Genomic DNA, 6,101 nt, shown 5'->3' on the forward strand with positions numbered 1-6,101 from the left:
ACTGATATCACTCTTATATCAGTCCATTAGCAGTTGGTGAGCTTAGCTTAGCATGAAGACAGAAAGTAGGGGGACACAGGTTGCTTGGCTCGATCCAAGTGCTAGAAAATCCACATTTACATTGAAATTACCAAATATAAAAAAACTAAAACCCTGACACAAGAACAGGCGGACAACTCCTCAAACATGAAACTGAAAACTGGACGCAAATGGAAAAAAAAACTGAAGATGTAATGAGGTGCAGGTGGAGAGATAGGTGGAGAAGCTCAGGTGAGGAGAATGAGGTGAAGAAACAGGAGGATAGGAAAGGAGCTGATTGGCTGGTGAAAACACTGGAACAGGGCAGAGCTAACGAGGCTGAAGCAGGGCAGGTGTGGAGGGAAAAGCAGGCCGGGGAGGAGCACAGGAACACAGGAGGGAAACAAAGTGCAGACAGACCACAAACATCCAGAAAACACAATGAAACCAGACAGAAATGTCAGGACCACGACAGCTTTAGAGGTGCTGATGGTCAGATTTACTTGCCTATAGGGACATGCCAGCTGTTTTCACATGTTATCAGTCTTTGTGTTAAGCTAAGCTGAAGTGTGCCAGCAGGGGGTGATATAGACCTGTTAATGAGGACAAAGTCACGTGAGATCATAAAGATGTGAAATGCAGGATGTTTAAAATGAGGAGTAGAAATGTAAAACAGCTCAAAGTCTAAATTTTCTAGATGGACTTTAAACTATCCAATGATCCTCAAGATGATGAGCTGTCACTCCACCTCACCTCCTCTTTCTCTGTTTCACATGAACAGGTGTGTGTTTGCCTTCTTAAATATATTTTGCATGATTTTAATGCATCACTGCTCCTCAGAGTTTAAGTTCTTATGTCACAGAGAGTCTGAACTGTTTTCATGCACTCACACTGAAAACTGCATCAGGATGATGTCGCCAGTAACTCTGAGTGTCATGTTGGGTTTTCTGAGTCAGGGTGAGAGATTTTGAAAAAATTTGGTGCAAATTCAGTTTGTTCCTTCCACTTAATTTTTGTTTAACTTGTTTAATTTTTATTCACAAGATTTGTCATTTCTCATTTCAGAGTCTTCTGCAAACAATTTTCTGACTCAGGCTGACAAATCCAAGTCTGTTAGTCTTGGAGGGACTGTGACCATCAGCGCCACAGGGAGTTCAAATATTGGTAGCACTCTCGATTGGTACCTTCAGAAACCTGGACAGGCTCCCAAACTCCTGATATACACTTCATCAAATCGCTTCTCTGGAACTCCGTCTCGATTCAGTGGCAGTAGATCTGGTTCTCAATACACTCTGACCATCAGTGGGGTTCAGGCTGAAGATGTAGGAGATTACTACTGTCTGGGCTACCATGGTGGAGCGTTCACACAGTGATTCAGAGCTGTACCAAAACCTCCTACAGTTTGACTGAAGTGAAAACGGCCTGCTGCAGGTGCAGAGGGTTGGTGAAGAGACTGTGATGAGGAGAACTGGTCCAGTGAACACAAGAGTCATCAAGCAGAACCACAATGAAGCTAAATAAAGCTGAAACAGACTCACAGACACTCTTCCATATACAGTTTTAAACTCTGAGTTCCTGTCAGTTCATTCAGTTTCTTCATAAATAAGCTGTGAAAGTTAAATTCTTGTTGGACTATAACCAGTGATGTCACAAAATCATTTTAGATAGCGACACAAGACAGTCTGAAATAACAACAGTCCATGTAGGAACACATTTTGTCTTTTATATTTAATACACTTTTTATTTTATGCAATAATGTCAGTTATCATACTGAGATGATCAAGAAGGTATTTTTCATGATGAATATATAATTTTAAAAAATACAAAGACGCTGACTCTTCATTATTCACTGTTTTATTAAATGATAGTTCATAGATGAAGTTTCTCTTGGAGTGAAACTGATCATGTTCAGTTTGAAAGTAAAGAAGATGAAGAAGAATATGCAGAAGATCAGTATTAGACAGCAACATGCAGACTGAAACACTGAGTAGAGAGCTGTGAAACCTGCAGAAACACGTGAACAGAGGAGATCTGTAGCTTCATCAAGATCTCTATCAAAGCAGCAGCATCATCTCCAGACAGGAAGTGTTGCTGAAGCTCTACTCTGAGCAGCGCTCAGGCTCCAGGCTTTGAGTGACAGGGCTCTGTCCATTCAGACTGGCCTCACAGCTCACTGAGCCCGCCTTCCTCCACTGGTCTGCAGAGAGGCTCAGGGTGCTGCTCCAGCCGTAGTGGCCGTCACTCCCCAGGACCTCCGAGCTGTGTGACACCCCTGAGGAGCTGCTGCTGCCCCCCACCTTCCAGCCCAGCCTCCAGGTGGAGGGGAAGCCCCCGCTGGACAGACACACCAGTGTGGCACTGCCCTGCTGCAGCTCCTTACTGGAGGGGGGGAGGACGGTCAGGGTGGGCCGCACCACACCCACTGGAGGAGAGAGAGGGGGGAGGAGAGGGGGAGAGAAGACAAAGTCATGAGAGTGAAGGCTTGGTAATAAAGACACATGACAAACTGCTCATTTCTTATATTTGATCAGCTCAAACAGAATAAGTTGTGCTGCTGTTGCTCTCATAAATCCCTCAGTATCAGACCATCAGACACATGATTCAAGTGGAAATGCAACTAAAAAGGTTCACTGATGATGATTATTGACGACATCTTCATGTGTGTTTCATAATGTGTGACAGTGAATAACTCGTCCCTGTGATGATTTTCTTCTGTTGAAGCTGACAGAGCTGAAACACTCATGTGAACACAGTTCAAACCTTTGTCATCTGTCTCTTTCACTTCCTTTTAACCACATGTAGAATGAATGAAGCATGAACACAAAGATAAGCTGCATTTACCGATAAAATCATGTTTGTGTTCAACAGGAATCAGATTTTAAATCTAAAAAGTTTTTAAAAGTTAAAAATTAATTAATTAAAATAAACTATTGATGCTGTGTTTTGAGCATTTTTAATTTTTCTTCACGAAACGTTCATTTTGATTATTTTTAAGCAGAAACCAATTCAAAGTAATGATAAAGAAGAATATCAAAAAATAGCTGAGCAGTTTTATGTTCCTTAAAATTACACTGAACACTGAATACATTTTGATTTCAGCAAACTTTTGTCTCAGACTGAGAGATCAGCCTCACTTCAGATAAAAATAAACATTTTCAATAACATACAAACATTAAACTTGATCAGAATCTTCTTCAATATTTGATAAAAGTTATATTTGCTACATGTTGTATAAAATAAAAATCTCTGGTACTTACAGTCAACGATGAGTTTGGTTCCTCCACCAAAAGTCCTCCACAGTGATACAAACTCATTAAGTGGCCGTACAAAAACCTCCTGCACTGTGAACAAGCATCTATCCACTGAAAACGCTCTCTGCTTTTCATATTAACACAGAAATATTCATATTTGTTGAATCTACAAAGATTGTTCAATGTTATGGATTGAAAATATTGAATAAATAAGAATCATTTCTTTCATTTTTCTTGACTTTTCTACTCCTGACAGAGAAACGATCACAGTCTCCTTGAAACAAAGTCATTTCTTCACAGTTTATATCAGTTGATACATGGTTAAATTAACATGATGCTGTTTAAATAATCATAGTTTACTGATAACTCAGATTAAACAGATATTAAATATATTATTTATCTCCAGTAAACCCTGTGAGTAAATGAAAGGCAGACAAACAGACATATCATACCAACCACAGTGGACACAAATTCATCCTTAAATCCTCAACTGCACTTCTAATATAAATATTTTCCTCTGTTCCATTAAGATCATAGATGGTGTAAATCCAAGCAGTATTTCTCCTGATTTTGTGTCCCACGTTGCCTTCAGTGTGTTGAGAGCAGAGACATGATTTCCATAGAGAGGAGGCTTTGCATGGTCAGCTGATCCTCCAGTGAACTGAGAAGGTTTATAGTCCTGTGAGTTCAACACTGCAGGACTCAGATCTGTCAGTCGACACAGCAGAAAGCACAACCACCATGACTCTCATCACCATCCTCATCTGGACGCTGGCCTGCTGCTGTTTTACAGGTTGGTTCACTCAGCAACATTTCAGACATGATGTGCTGCCTTTTCTCTCATTTATTTCTGCTGATAAATCAATGATTTGTTTTTGTGTGCAGGATGCAGCGGTCAGATGACTGTGACTCAGCCTGCAGTAGTGACATCTGCTCCAGGATCCACTGTCACTCTCACCTGTAAGACCAACCGAGCTGTTAACGGTGGTACTTATCTGTTCTGGTATCAACAGAAATCTGGACAGACTCCAAAGCTCCTAATAAGATATGTGAGCACGCATGAATCAGGAACACCAGCTCGGTTTAGTGGCAGTGGAAGAAACTCTGACTTCACTTTGACCATCAGTGGAGTTCAGACTGAAGATGCAGCAGTTTATTACTGTCAGAGTTACCACAGTGGTGGAGTGTTCACACAGTGATTTGTCGTCGTACAAAAACCTCCCTCAGTCAGACTGCAGAGACACTGAGCTGTTACAGCAGGAACCGACTGCAGCTGCTGAAGAGGAAGAGACTCTGACACAGACCACTGAACACAGAGCTGACAGGAGCCTCACCAAGCACACAATACTTATTAATATAAATATATTAATATATAAAATATTACATTCAAAATTAACACTGTTATGATAACCAACATCCCACAATGTTTTTTTTCACCTCATATTTTCAAGATCTGAAATAAGCTAAATATGTGAAAAGTGTATCACATATAAATCCAAATATACAAAACCCTGTTACATAACTTATGTAACTGATTCTTATCACAGAAAGTAAGAAGAACAAGATAATTCAGAAAAACATCACGTTTTCAGTATTAATGAGCTAGTGCTATCAACATTATGTCTGCCAATACATGTTAACCATAAGCACTAGCTAAGCTGGCTCGCTAGTCAAGCTAATCAGGTGAGCTAGAAAGCTTGTCTGTCAGTGTACATTGCATGAAGCTTTACTGTACTACTATTAAAAAAACAAACAATGGCTATTTAGGGCAGTGTAGTCTAATTCATAAATTTGGCTTTTCCTCATGGCTGTTTAGTGTCATCTGGTCCCAGGGCTGAGGCCATTGTTCCCCACAACTTTGTCTGAGGGCAGGTGAATCCCTCCTGGTCTCAGGGCAGAAGTCCTATTTTTCTGTTCTCAGGGAAAGAGACGTCCGAAGAGACATCCGAAGCTATTTCACCATAAGTAGTAGCCTAGCTGCTAGGCTGTTGTTAGTTAGCTAACTACCCACACACACACAATGCAAGCCTCCTAGCCAAACATTAACACTCATTCTACTATGGAAAAGTGTTATTAAGGTGTTAGTGTAGTGAACGTAGGCTAGTATTGAAGCTAACTGACTGTGGGTTCTGTAATGTTTGCCGATGTTGTATCGAGCTCTGTTTCCTCGTCCAGATTTGTTTCCCCTCGTCCCGCTCCCGTCCAAAATGGCCCGAAGATGAGTTCCCCCTGCTGTAATGGTCAGATTTAATGATATCAACCTGAAAATCACAGGACTTATCTGTTGTGGGGAAAGAAGTCAGCAGTATGAATTTGAAAGATGTGTGAGCCTCCTTCCTATTGAACAGAGGGGGAACAGTATCTGACAGTGATATTACAAGCTGTCAGGATGCGCTCTCCCTGCTGTAATGGTCAAGCCTGAAAATCAGGTCAGTGTCCCTACCAAAGCTGAGACCAAATGTATGCCCTTGCTTTTTAGTCTCATCTGGTCACAGGGCAGAGACCATTGTTTCCCAGAATTGTGTATGAGGGCAGGTGAGGAAGTCGTATTTTTCTGTTCTCAGGGCAACGTAGTTGGAGAAAAGGGAGTCAACTGTCTCCTCTGGTCTCAGGGCAGAAATTGTCTGAGGGCAGGTGAATCTCTCCTGGTCTCAGGGCAGAAGTTGTATTTTTCTGTTTTAAGGCAACGTGGTTGGACGAAAGGGAGTCCACTGTCTCCTCTGGTCTCAGGGCAGAAGTTGTTTTGTAGGATTTTCCTCATGGCTGTTTAGTCTCATCTGGTCGCAGGGCAGAGACCATTGTTTCCCACAACTTTGTCTGAGGGCAGGTGAC

The 6,101-nt window shown here is 41.5% G+C and overlaps 1 gene segment (V, D, J or C); it reads left to right on the forward strand.

Moving 5' to 3' along the window:
* The first annotated feature begins 929 nt into the window (after positions 1-929).
* Positions 930-1,391, forward strand: LOC311274071 (Ig kappa chain V region 3547-like). The segment is given in 2 exons: positions 930-975; positions 1,084-1,391.
* The last annotated feature ends 4,710 nt before the right edge of the window (positions 1,392-6,101 follow it).

The sequence above is a fragment of the Pagrus pagrus genome (assembly GCF_965226575.1).
Source record: "Pagrus pagrus genome assembly, chromosome: 18".
Lineage (NCBI taxonomy): Eukaryota > Metazoa > Chordata > Actinopteri > Spariformes > Sparidae > Pagrus > Pagrus pagrus.